Consider the following 13,923-nt stretch of genomic DNA (forward strand, 5'->3'; position numbering starts at 1 on the left):
CTTTTTGCTTCAGCAAACAAGGAGTAAATATTTTCGAAAAAATGGAGGGGTTCCGTCAAATTTTTTGTTGGGTCTGATGGTTTGCGAACTTTTTGCTTCAGCAAACAGGGAGCAAAAATTTCCAAAAAAATGGAGGGGTTCTGTCAAAAATTTTGCTGGCAATTTTGAAGCAGGCACAATTTGAATGGGGCGTGGTCTCACTTGAAAAAAAAAGAATAATAATAATAACCCCAAGCTACTCAAGACCATACCCTAACCCGAATGCCCTCATTCCTTTTTCTTTCCGTGCCTTTGTCCTTTTCCCAAGCCACCACCACCATTTTCCTCACCTCCGAGCACCACTTCTTGTAAAATCAGTACCAAACCTAGCTCCACCTCCCTCCTTCCTGCGAGATCCCCGAACCTAGACCGAGAGTCCCCAGGCATTTGTCTTTGCTTCCCATCGCCCCACGAGCCCCATTCGTAGCCACTCCGAGCTCCCTGTCCCAGAACCCAGCCGCACCTTGCCTTCCGTGAGCTCTGCCCTTCTGCAAGAAACCTTATCCCGTCATGCCTAGAAATCCCCAAGAGAATCTAGCTCAGAAAGCGAGAATCCCAGAAGCTCCATGAGCATCATCGAGAAATCTCCATCTACAACTAGCTGCGCCTCACCCAAGCACTGAGTGACCCAGCTGCGCATCCCTTTAGCAGAGCTTGCATATTCGTTGAATGAGCATTTCTGAACTCTACTCCCCAATTTGATTTTGTTTATGTCTGTTTCTTTGTATTCTCTGTTTTAGGTGTAGTTTTTACTTATTGGCAATTTTGTGTTGTGTTATACTTTGGTCTCAAATGTTGATAATGAATTGTGTTTTGTGTACAGGGTATTCTGTGTTGTATTTAGTTAGTTATGTTTCTTTGGTGATTTTTGTGTAGTGAGCACCAAATTTTGAGTCATTTTCCTTGTGTTTTGTTGCTAGGAAGATACTTTGTTAATATAGTTATCTTTGTTTTGTTTTTAGTTTGTACTTGTCTTGTTGTGTTGTTGTTCTTTTGAGGATATTCATTGTCTTGGTTAGTGTTTAACTAGGGGGATCGATGACGTTCTAATTTTTTTTTTACAAAATATAATAAATCTAAATTATTTGGGTGTGAATGTTGCTAGCAATTGATTGATGAGAGTGTTTCTCTTTTTAGTATGTGCATAGCTTGATTAAACATTTTTGAGACCCTAGAAAGAGCTAGTTTCTTGTGAGAGCTTAAGTTTCTAGAATTACTTAGTGATTTTCCTTGAGGCGAAATCCTAGACAACACCACAACGATGACATGATTTAGGCCATCCATGGACCGTTTGAGCCCTTGAAGCCTACTTTTTATGCATTTTATCCCTAGTCACCCCGTTGAGCTTAAGTGTCATTTTCTTGTTTAGCCGCTTATTAGCCTAGCTTTATATATATATATAATCACCTTTTTTCACAATACCCTTTAGCACCTTGATCTTTATAGGATTTATTTATTGTTGTATTTTGGGGGGTTGAGAGGCGTAGAGAGTGCTAGAGGCATTGGGTGAGCGTTTTTAATTTTCTTCTTTTGTTTGTTTTCACCATTGGGGACAATGTTGATTTTAAGTTTGCGAGAGGCATTGGGTGAGCGTTTTTCATTTTCTTCTTTTGCTTGTTTTCACCATTGGGGACAATGTTGATTTTAAGTTTGGGGGGGGGGGGGGGGAGGAGTATATTATCATTTTTCTTGTTCTCTTGCCATCTAGTTGTTTATTTTCATTCTAAAAAAATAGTAAATCCAAAAACAAAATCAAAAGTAAAAATTAAAGATTGCATTCCCTTGCATCAAAGCAAAGTTAAAAAAAAAAATCAAAAAAGAAAAAGAAAAAAATAATTATGTTTGTAAATAAGTTTGGGGGTGTAACTCTTCAAATAAAAGAAAATTTTGTTTTAGTTTTTGTCTTTGTATGTTAGTAATAAAGGCTAGTGGCAAGATTTATATTTTGTTGTGGTGTGTTCTTTGGGGAAATTAATGTGTGCATTGATTTAGGTCCTAGAAAGATTGAGGTATTTAAGGTGATTATAGCCAAAATTAATATCTCTTATCCTACCTTCACCCTAACCTATCATTACAAGCTTGATAAAGTCCTATTGATCTTTGGTGTGGTGTTTGTCTACATTAGTGGAGAGGGAATCATTGAGTAACTTATGGAGGCATTATGTAAGCTTTAGGACCAAGGTCTAGTTTGATTTTTGGTGATTGAAAATGTTTAGGAAAGCTCTGAATGCACTAAAGGGAGAAACACTTGACTCATATTTTGACATCAACATTAATACTTGAAGAGTTTGGTTTAAAGCTTGTGCAAGTTTGAAATTCAGCTTCTCTTATTCAAAATAAAAGTCTTGAGAAAGCATTGGCAAAGCCAAGTTTATCCTCTCTTGTCTTTGATCTTTTTCTTTTGAATCTTTTCTTGTTCAATTTGTGTGACGTTTGTGTCTTGTGTTATCTTCTTAGATTCATCACTCGAGGACGAGTAATGTCTTAAGTTTGGGGGTGTGATAACTCTTTAATAAAGAGTTAATTTTCATACCTTTGAGCTTATAATTTAGACTTAGGTTGAGTGATGTTTGTGTATTTTGTTATTTTTAGTTAATTCTTTTAATTTTTGTGTTCTTGTGTCCTTTATGGTGTTTTAGAGCAGAATGTAGCAATTAAGGAATTTAGGTATGAAATTGTCCAAAGAAAATAATGAAAATTGAAAAGGCTCTTATTTGTTTATTGTGTGCTGAAATGTTAGGTTTGCTAGAGCAAAAAAAGTTTTGCTGAAGCATTTTCAGTAGGAATCAAAGAGGAAAAGTCAGCATATAAGGGAAAGACAAGTGACATTTCATTAATTTATATGTCAAAGGGTGGTGAGGTGGCAGCAAATTAGAATGTTAGCTGCATTTTAGAAGGAAGATTCTAGAGAAAAAGGAGGGGCTCACGTGGAGTGCTTGGAGGGCATTTTTGGCAAGAGAGAAAAAATGGTTTTGTACCCTAGCAAAAGAGGAGAAAAAGACAGCCTCCATTATTGAAATTTTGGAGCCATTTTTTGGGCAAAAAGAGGAGCACAACCATTTTTGGAAAGAAAAACCAGCAAGAAAGAAAGAAGAAAACCAGAAATCAGCAAGAAGAAGGAGAACGAAAAAGAGAGCTCAAGCATCATTTTGGATTTGTTATTTATTCTATTTCTAAACTTCATTTTTTTATTTTCTAAGTTGATTTCTGAATCTAAATATTATGGGCTGTATTGATTGTGGATTAATGTTTCTTAACTCAGCCATGAACTAATTTTTATGTGGCTTGAATTGTTGATGAACCCTATGTTATAGTGTAGTAATTTCTTGCACTTTATTTTAGTAAAATCTCTCTTGTTCATTTAAGTTTGCTTATATTAATTTCTTGTTGTTGTTTGGCCAGCAATGACAAGATATTTAATTATATTTAATGCTGGAAAGATCAAATGTAATGAGAAGAACTTGGATGACATAAGTCATAATCTAGGTTAGATTATGTTAGCAAGTAACATAGGGATGTGTTGAATGCCTTGTGTAACTTTTGAGAATTGAACCTTGAATTTGCATTCTTAAATTTGATTTTGTATAGGAATATGTTTAACTAGGTAAATGAATTATTATCATAAAATTTGGGAAAATTTTATGAGTGTTTATTGAATTCTTGTTAACCTGGGAGTTTTGCTAGAATATTGCTGCCTCAATCTGTTCAGGATGATTAATATAGGGGGAATCAATAATTCAAGTCAATTTTACAATCCATATATTCCTTTCAATTTTCTTGTTTAGTTCAGTTTTAATTTAAGTATTTACAACTCTTTAATATTTTGTTTAGCCTAAAAACAACCCATTTGATTTTAGTACTTTTAAGTTGTAGTAATTGTTTTGCTTATTTTTCTATTTTACAATCATTGTGGAGACGATCTACTTATCATTATATTACTTGTGTGATTACTTGCACTTGCGTATTTAAATCGAATATAAATTTATCACAACAAGTATTTTTTCATGTTTAGATTTTTCATAAGATTAACATTGTGCTCCTAAAGTAAAGAACTTTATAACTCAAATGGACTTTTGTTAGAAAAGAAGATGAACTTTAATGTTAGATTTTCCAAGTAAATGTTGGGATGTGAACTATTTACTTATGTAGATTTATAAATCAAGCAACTAAGTAACTGAACCGCATATGGATGATTCTTGAAATTTTTCTACTTTTCAACTCTTGATTACATCTTATTTTTATTTCACTTGTCTCATTTTGTCATTTCATCAAAAAGACAACAAAAAAATCTCAAACTCCATTTCCATCACTTTGTACTAATATTTTGTGTTTCATTTTCTACTAATACTTTTGTTCTTAGTTACTTCCTTGTGGAATCGACCGCCCATTTACACTACAGCCACCACTTAGTAGATGCACGTTTTGGGCGTTAATCAAATTTTGGCGCCGTTGCCGGAGAGGTAGTTTTTTTAAGAGTTTTAGTGGAATTTTCACTAAGATGTTAATAACTTTATTTGTATTTTTGTTGGTATGAATATTGTGTTAGCATAGTGTTCTTCCTATTGTGTGTGTTTTATTATTATTTTTTTCTTTTTTTTTTTGTTATTTCTATTTGCTAATCTTTGGTTAATTTGAATATTGTTAAAAAACAACAAAAAAAAATTAGTAAATATATATAAATATACATATATACATAAAAAATAAAAATAAAAAGAGAAAAACGTAATAAAAAAACAAAAAAAGTATATTTATTTATTATTTTTTATTCTTTCTTTTTGGTTACATAAAAAAATTATATAAAATCATATTTTTTCCTTATAGTTAACTCTAATTTCATTTATCTTTCATAATTTCTTTTCTTAATTTTTTTAAGTTTAATAAATATTTGTAAAAAAAAAAAAAATTAAGTTATTTTATCTTCATTTCATTGAAAAAAAAAATTATATCCTCCTTGATTAATATTGTTATGTACTTTGCTTTTTCTCTTTACTTTATTTTTATGTTGATATATTGTGATAATTTTGTTGCTTTAGGTTTCTTAGTTTAGACTTTTCTTTCTTTTTGCCTTAGTCTTCCTTAAAATTTAGTTATTCCTTGAAAAAAAAGCATAAAATTGCATAAAATTGTTCATAAATTTTCAATCATAAAATGCTTAGTATTGAGAACAATTATGTAATATTACAAATAGTAAAAACCGATATTGTTCTGTCTAGAAAGATTGGTTGTTAAATAAGGTTTGTGATAGTATTACCTGTTAGATTAGCTTTATACATGATCTTTATTTATTTTCATGTATATCTAATATTAAACAAATTAATACGAGATAGCCTAAAATATGTTTCTAAAATTGAATTCAAAGAGAAACAAAGATTAGAATACTTACAGTATATGCAACGGAATTAAAGAGTCATTCCTTCAGTTTATCTAACTCTTGTATCCTCTCTGTCGTAGAGTATTATCAAGAAACTGAACCGATCTTCTATTTTCTTCACAGCCTTCCAATGTATCCTTAGAATCACCTAGACTAGTGTGGGAAATTCTCAACACATGAGATAGATACAGAGAAGAAGAAGAGAAAATAATCAAAGATGCTTAGAAAATGACTTGTGTTTAGAGAGAATCTAAAACTATCAGAAAAGTAGTGATTAAACTTATGTTTTGACTTCTCTCTAAGCACTCCTTTTATAGACTCAATTAGGTCATTTAATTTAATTAAAAAATCAATAAAATAATAGCCATTTTAAAGCCCTAGGTCGAAATTATCATGGGCTTTAGGCCCGTAGAAATTTTCATTTCATTATAAGCCCAGTGGACTTAAAAACAAGGCCTATATTATTTTCTATTGATTTAATTAATTAAATAATTATTTAAATCCTTTATCAAATTAATTATTTATAATTTGAACCTTGATTTAAACTTATTTATTAATTTAGATACCAATTTATCTTAATTAATAAATCTGCCATAATTTCTCTTTTCTTCTCAAAATTACATAACTCTGTGAAACTATCCAAAATTGACCTGGTCAACTTTGATAATTAAATCAATTAATTGAGACTATCTAGATGATTTTATCCAAGGTAGAATGGGGACGAAGGGCCTATGAAATCAAGCTCCAATAAGTTATCATTAATCTAACAAATAAATTTACTAACTTATTAATTCCTTGTGACTCCACTATAGACTCGGAATTGCATTCTTGAATTCATTGAACGCTCTATAACAAATATAGATACGCTATTAATTATCCGTTGTTACAACCATAATTGTCACTCAATCCTCTATAGACGGTCTACAATGAGATGGGACTAAAATACCGTTTTACCCCTCATTGTATTTTATCCTTAAAACACTTAGTTCCTTGTAAATGATATTTCAGTAAACTAATTTAATTACTGAAATGAGATCTCTATCATTTAACACCTTGAACCAAACTAAAAGGAAACCATCGTTTCACTTCTTCATCAGAAGCTATAGATTTTCATATCTATGATTAACACTCCCACTCAATTATACTACCGAGTTCCCAAGATGTAAGTATGAGCTAGTCCGTAGGGTAAGCTGGTATCGAACAAGTCAAAGAACTCAAATAATACAATCAGTTAGAATACTAACCACTCAAAATTGAGATTGAATTGACCTATTGTCAACTAAATGATATGACTAGAATAGATAATAACAGTATGTTTACTTATCTTATCAACTGTCAATATTGATCCTGCCCGATGTAAGAAATACATCCGATCTTATCTACTTTGCTAATGTTCTGGAAAGAACATAACACCGTAATGTGTAAGTAGATCATATCGTAGAATGGCAAGTCACTGTAAATCTTGTGCACTGACTAATCTTAGGACTAACTTATTTTGAACCTATAATCATATTTATATTCCACTGTGATTACGTCGCTATAAATAAGATTAGCTATATGCTCGGGATTTAATAGAAGTTTATATTAATGTAACGACCCAAATTTACTAATGAGGCTTAAGGGCCTTGATTAGTGTGTCGGGAGGGCATGATTGGAATATATGTGATTTAATGATTAAAAGCATGTTATATGGCTATTTGAATATTTGAGATACATGGCTATGTGTATTAGTATGCATGTAGGCCCTGATTTGGTTAAAAAGGGCATAATTGTAATTTTGGCCCGTTGAGGGCATAACTGTATATAAATGTGATAAATTTTTGAGACCACATTATTATGTGGATATATTTGTAATCTGTGATTCGAGACGATCCTAGTGAGTAGGATAGCGAAAAAGTCACGGCGGGGATTTATACTCTGCTCGGGGCGAGCCAGGGAGTATTTCTGGGAATTTAAAGATTATATTGGTGTTAATTTTGACATTGAGGAATATAATTGGTGATTAATCAAGTATTAGGAAGTAAGCGATAAATATTAGAGACACTTGAGAAATTAGCGGGAATTGGGTGAAATGACCAAAATACCCCTAGGTGGGTTAAAAGAGTTAGAATTAAAGGGGAGGGTATTGTGGTCATTTGGGCTTATAGAGGATAGGAATAACTGAGGCTTTATGCTTAGTGGAGTTTGTAGAAGGAAATAAGAGTCTAAAGGAAAGAAAAGGAAAGAAAAGAAAGAGAAAGAAGGGAAACAAAAGCAAGGTCGGTTTAGGCTCCTCTCCACTATTTTTCTTGAGGTTTCCTGGAGCGAAGTTCAAAGGAGGGCTAGATCAAGCTGAGCAATTAGGTTTCTGAGTTAAGCTTGAGGAATTGGCAGGGCAACTCATTCAGTGGAGGTAAGATTTTGAGGTTTCTTCAGTTTCTGGTTCTTGGTATAGTTGTGGTTTTGAGTTGAGTTTTGATGGGGAATTCTAGGGAAATTGGAGCTGAGCTTTGAGGAGGTGAAGGCCAAGCTAGTGAGGAGGTTAACCTAAGCTAAGCTCATTCATCAGAGGTAAGGAACTTTAGTTTCAAGCTTGGTGATTTCTGGTTTTGCTGAGTTTTTTAGTTTTTGAACTCTAGGTTCAACTATGGTGAATTCTATGTTTAGGGATGCATGTGGTTGGGTTATGTGTATTTTGGATGCTTGGGATGAGTGGAGTATGTTAATAAGCTTGTTTTTAAGTTTGGTTGAGGATTGAAAGAGTTTTGGTAAGGGTTGGTTCGGGGAAATCGCAAGAAGGAAAAGTGCAGCATTGGCTGTCTGTGACTAGCGCTACAGCGCTAGGCCATTTGTCCTAGGAAGATTTTGGGCTCTGTTTGTAGCACTGTAGTGCCCTCCTTAGAGCGTTGTAGCGCTACCCTATTTCCATAAGGGGTTTTTTCCCAGGGGTTCGGGGTTCGATTCCATCACCCCGTTTGGTGGAATTAGAGATTCCCGAGGGCTCGGGATTGGTCCTGAGGCTAGGTTTTGGACTTGAGGTTTGTTGATGATTTTGACCTATGGTTGTGACTAGGTGTGCGCTAGGGCTCAAGGGGGATCGTGCTCAAGGATCAAAGTGAACAAAGCTAGCAAATTTAAAGGTAAGAAAACTGCACTCGGTTATATGTTTGTGATGGGACTAAGTGCTCTCGATATCTGTATAATGTCAATGATGGTATTATGCCACAGGACATGTGATAAACGGCCTAAGGGTGCCGTATACAATATTTGCGCATAGGGCGCGGCTTGGCCACTGGTAGCCGAGGACAGCTTAATATTCACTGAGCTCGGTTTAAGCGGGCTGGAGTCAGTGGGATAAACAGAGGGTGCAGCCTAAGGGCGCTAACCCTAGTTATCATCTGTGAATTGATTATTGATATGTTTGGTATGCTGAATACTTGGTTATCATAAATGCTTAAACTGTTGAGAACATGGTTATGTGATATGAGATATTGGATTGTCTGTTGAATGTTTATGCTCTGTTATTGTGTTTTCTTGCTGGGCCTTGGCTCACGGGTGCTACGTGGTGCAGGTAAAGGCAAAGGCAAAGGCAAGTTGGACCAGTCCTGAGATGGAGAGCTGCGGGGCTGAATGTACATAGTCAGTTGTTTGGTCGCCATGGCTGAGGAGTGGATCAGGACAAGGAATGCCTATCAGTCTGTTTTGCCTTAGAGTGGCTAATTGCAGTATTTAAACCTTGAATCTTTGTAAATGGTTTTATCTTATTATTTTTGGGATCTCGTGTAAACAGAAAATGTTTATTTATAAGAAATGTAGCTTTTGAGACCAAAATCTTTTAACCCTAGTTTCACAATAGTTTCAATAACACGTTTTCAACTAAACGACTTGATTAACAAGTCTAGCACTTTTATAAACACACATTGTAATGGTCTTGGCTATCCAGGGCGTTACAACTTGGTATCAGAGCGTCCTAGGTTTATGGGTTCCTGAAGACTGGCTGGACATGTACATTCGCCACGAAAGACAAGCTCGACTCATGGTTTGGTAATTGTGTACACGTGATTATGTGCTTAAATGATTTGAATGAGATATGACTGTTGATATCTGTTTGATTAATAGGGAGCATGAGATACTGATAGGGCCTGGCCCTTGACTATTGCATGATGTTATTGAGGCATGCTTATCAGCACTGCTATGCATGTGAATGAATATATGGATGAATATTTGGATAAATTGCTATGAAATTGATTGCTTGTGAATGATTGGAGTTCCAGTGATGGATCATGAAAGGATTATTACCCTGTCATCATAGTCTGATTGTCGAGTCATTGATTGCAAATTGACTTGGATAATTATGCGTCCAAGAAAATCTATGTGACTAGCAGGCAGGTCCGGGACTAGAGATGATGATCAAGGTCAGACCTCTTCGCCAGTCCCTGAGAACTAGCAGCAGCTTATGGCAGACATGCAGGCTCGGCTACAGAGCCAAGATGAACAGATCCGAATTTTGCGGCAGCAGGCTCCATCTGGGAGTGTTGCCCCCATTGTGCCACATGCGGTGGTACCTGTTGTGCAGCCAGTTGAGGTTGGGAATAGATGGGAGCCGTTGTATGAGCGGTTCAGAGAGCAACAGCCCCTGATCTTTGAGGGAGGACTTGATCCATTGAAGGCTAAACAGTGGGAACAAGTTTAAGAAAAAAGTTTAAAAAATAAAAAATAAAATAAATTTAATTATCATTTCCGAGAGTGGATGAGTCATCACGAAACTTCTAGTGAAACTTCTTCCAATTCATCCACTACTCATTCCAGAACTCCTTCCACCATTCCTGCTTATCCACACACCTTAGTTGATAATAATCCATTCGCAATGACTCACAATGATGAAATTCAACCAAGAACTCTTAATGACTACCTCCATCCTACTTGCACTTCCACGTTTTCATGCATTATATTCCCTCATAATAAGCCCACGTAAGACTTTAAACCTGGCATGATTCAACTCTTGCCCACATTTCATGGAATGGAAAAAGAAAGCCCATACATGCATATTAGAGTATTTGAGGAGGTAGTAGCCACGTTCTATAACCGAGCTAAAAATGTCGATTATGTGCGACTAAAGATCTTCCCTTTCTCCTTGAAGGACAAAGTCAAAAGCTGGTTATACTCTTTGAGACCTAGGTCTATTCAAACATGGGAGGAAATGACCAAATATTTCTTTCTAAAACACTTCCATAGCCATAAGACCAATAGTATAAAATGACAGATTTCCACATTTTTCCAAAAGGACAATGAAACATTCTATCAAGTCTGGGAAAGATTCAAGAATCTGTTGAATCAGTACTCGCACCATGGTTATGAGAACTGATGTTTGGTCAGTTACTTCTATGAAGGTCTCACGAGTCGTGAGCGTCAATTTGTAGAAATGTTATGCAATGGTGAATTCCTCGAAAATGAGCTGGACGATGCTCTTGAATATCTCGAAGAAAACGCAAAAAAATCTCACACCTGGACTAGTCCAAGTGCTGCTGATAGCACCAACTGACATAACCATATGGGATCTATCAACTTTAAGAAGAGGATAGTGTTAAGGCCCAACTCGAAGCTTTGAAAAATAAATTTAAGGTCTTAACGACGAAAAATGGCCAAAAACCGCACATGATTGCTCAAGCAGAACCACAAGAACCTTGCTTTGTTTGTGGAGGGACGGGGCAGTTAGCTAAGAACTACTCAACTTTTAATGAAATGAGGGGGGTCTATGAGGATCAATGCAATGCCTTAGGGGCGTATAACAAGCCATTCTCTCATACGTACAACCTTGGTTGGAGAAACCACCCAAATTTCAGTTGGAAAGATTCTAACCAAGCTTAATCGTCTGGAAACCAATGGAGAAACAAACATCAAGCTCAACCACCAAAGGCATATTATGTGCCTCAATACAATGCTTATCCACAAAGGAATTCTCTTGAGAATACTCTTCATGCATTCATAGAGGAACAATCCAAACTAAATTGCCAAATGATTGAAGAAATCAAGGAAATGAAAAGTCAATTTTCAAAACTGACTAGAACCTTGGATATTTCTGAAAAGGCAAAATTCATTCGCAACCTCTATTCAATGCACAAGGGAAACATATGTCCCAATCCTCAAACTCCAATGATCAAAACGTTAAGGAGGTCAATGCCATCACAACTAAAAGTGGTAAAACTTTAGAAGATCCTTCCATTAAGACCACTACTTTAAGCACTCCAAATGATATTCCTGCGAGTGCACCACCCAATGTGTAACGCCCTGCTAATTAGGGTTTGTTACCAAGTGTGTTTAAAATTAGTGCTAGACTCGCTAAATGAGTTATTTGTGATTAAACCATTAAGGGTTCATGTATTTAAAATTTTGGTCAAGTCATAAAAATTTTCATTAAACAAAAAATTTAGTATTTACATGGGATCCCAAAATACAAGTTTAAAAGTCGGTTACAACCCCAAGGTTACAAAATAAGCCGACCTAGGCGACAAAACTTGGTCCAACCCTAGCTTCCTTGTAATTTCTCGGCTGTGGCAATTGAGCGGACTACATATGTACACGTCATTGCTATCGCTCTCCAAATCATGGTTGGCCAAGCTTCTCCTTACCCTTACCTGCACCACAAAGCACCCATGAGCCAAAAGACTCAATAAGAAAACATATTCAAACAATTCACGAAATAATACATCATGCTTAGCAGTAATAACTAGAACTAAGCATAAACGCTATACAGATCAGTAGCCATAGGGTTGCACAAGTGTCTGTTGCACTCCTTCTTATTCATATGGCATCAGAGCCAGTCAACTGCTTAGTTCACTCCCGAGGTAGCCTAGCCATAGCGACCTGCGTTCAATGCGCATAATGCCGGTCTCGGCTCATAAGTTGAGTCTTGCAGATCCTCGACTTATAAATCGAGCCTCATAGACCCCTGACTTATATGTCGAGCCTTAAAGACGCTCGACTTATAAGTCGAGCCTTGGAGACCCTCGACTATAAGTCAAGCCCCTTAAATCAAGTATGCCCTCAAATAGTAAGTTGATCTTTAACCAGATACAACAACAAATCCTCGGCTTATAAACCGAGCTTCCTTGTCATAATAGACAATCACATAATACATTTAAAATAATTACAAATACAATGCATGACAATATATTAAAACAGATATGCACAGGCATATTCATAATCATGCGCATTTACAGGGCCAACGCCCAAATCAAGACTATGTCTAGCATTCGGGCCAAGCCCTAATCATGTCTATCATATACTTGGTGCATTTTTCTTACCTTTGGTCCAAGTACAGGCTACCAATGAACAATCCTCGAGTACGATCCCTGTTCTGAGTCCTTAACGATGACCTAGTCATAACCATGATATATGATCCTGTCAATAACGAGTAAATAAAGGCTTCCGGACCGAGTCCTAGCCTCTGGGACATCGAATTCCACTAAATCAGGTAGTAGGATCGTTTTGGGTCAATCAGGTAGTAGGATCGTTTTATTTTATTTAATTATTGTAAGTTACTAGTTGATGACAATTTTGCCTCCTAGTATTTTAATTTATATTTTAGTTGATGGCACTTATGCCTCCTAATTTTTACCTTAATTTTGTTATGCTTGATGGCATGCTATGCCTCCCTACTCTTGCCTAAATTTTAGTCTTATTTAACTTTGCCTTATTTTTCTTTATTGTTTATCATAATATTGTGTAGTTGTGAAAAAAATATTTGAAAAGAAAAGAAAAACCTAAATCTTGTCCTTTCACCATAAGCAATTTTTGCTTAAAGGAAATTTGAACAAAATTCTCAATCCGCCTTTACTAATTAACCTCGGGGAGTTTTTAATAGTGTGCGAGTAAGTGGAATCAAATAGGCCTGGGGACAAGTAAACCATAAAAATTATATTGTTGTGAAATCTCTAAAAAATTATAAGTATGCTCTGTGGTTGCGGTTTTAACTGATCTTCCACATCAGAATATTGTTTGTTTGAGATTATCTTTGTTGTTTTGTTTGTTAAAATTGTATGAATCATTGGGAACATAATTCTAAAAATTGATTTGTAAAAAGACGTTTATCTTTGTTTGAAATTGAAAATGTTAGTAAAAATTTGAGTATCATGGAACCAATTGCTAATCCTGTTGATGAAAATGTTGTGCCTGAAAAAACTTTGCTTGAATATCTTGCACCTATTTCATCTAATGCTCCTTCATGCATTGTTTTTCCCACAACTTCTGCTACTCATTTTGAGCTTAAACCAGCAATCATTCAATTGTTGCCATCTTTTTATGGGTTAGATAAAGATGATCCTTACATGCATGTCAAAGATTTCTTAGAAATTTGCTCAACATTTAAATTTCAAAATTTTTCTGATGAGTCGGTCTAACTAAGATTGTTTCCTTTTTCATTAAAAGACAAATCAAAAGCTTGGTTAAATTCCCTTCCCACGGGGTCTATAACTACATGGGATCCACTTTATAATAAATTCTTGCTGAAATATTTTCCTATGTCTAAAACTGAT

Source organism: Humulus lupulus, chromosome 2 (genome assembly GCF_963169125.1).
Source record: "Humulus lupulus chromosome 2, drHumLupu1.1, whole genome shotgun sequence".
Lineage (NCBI taxonomy): Eukaryota > Viridiplantae > Streptophyta > Magnoliopsida > Rosales > Cannabaceae > Humulus > Humulus lupulus.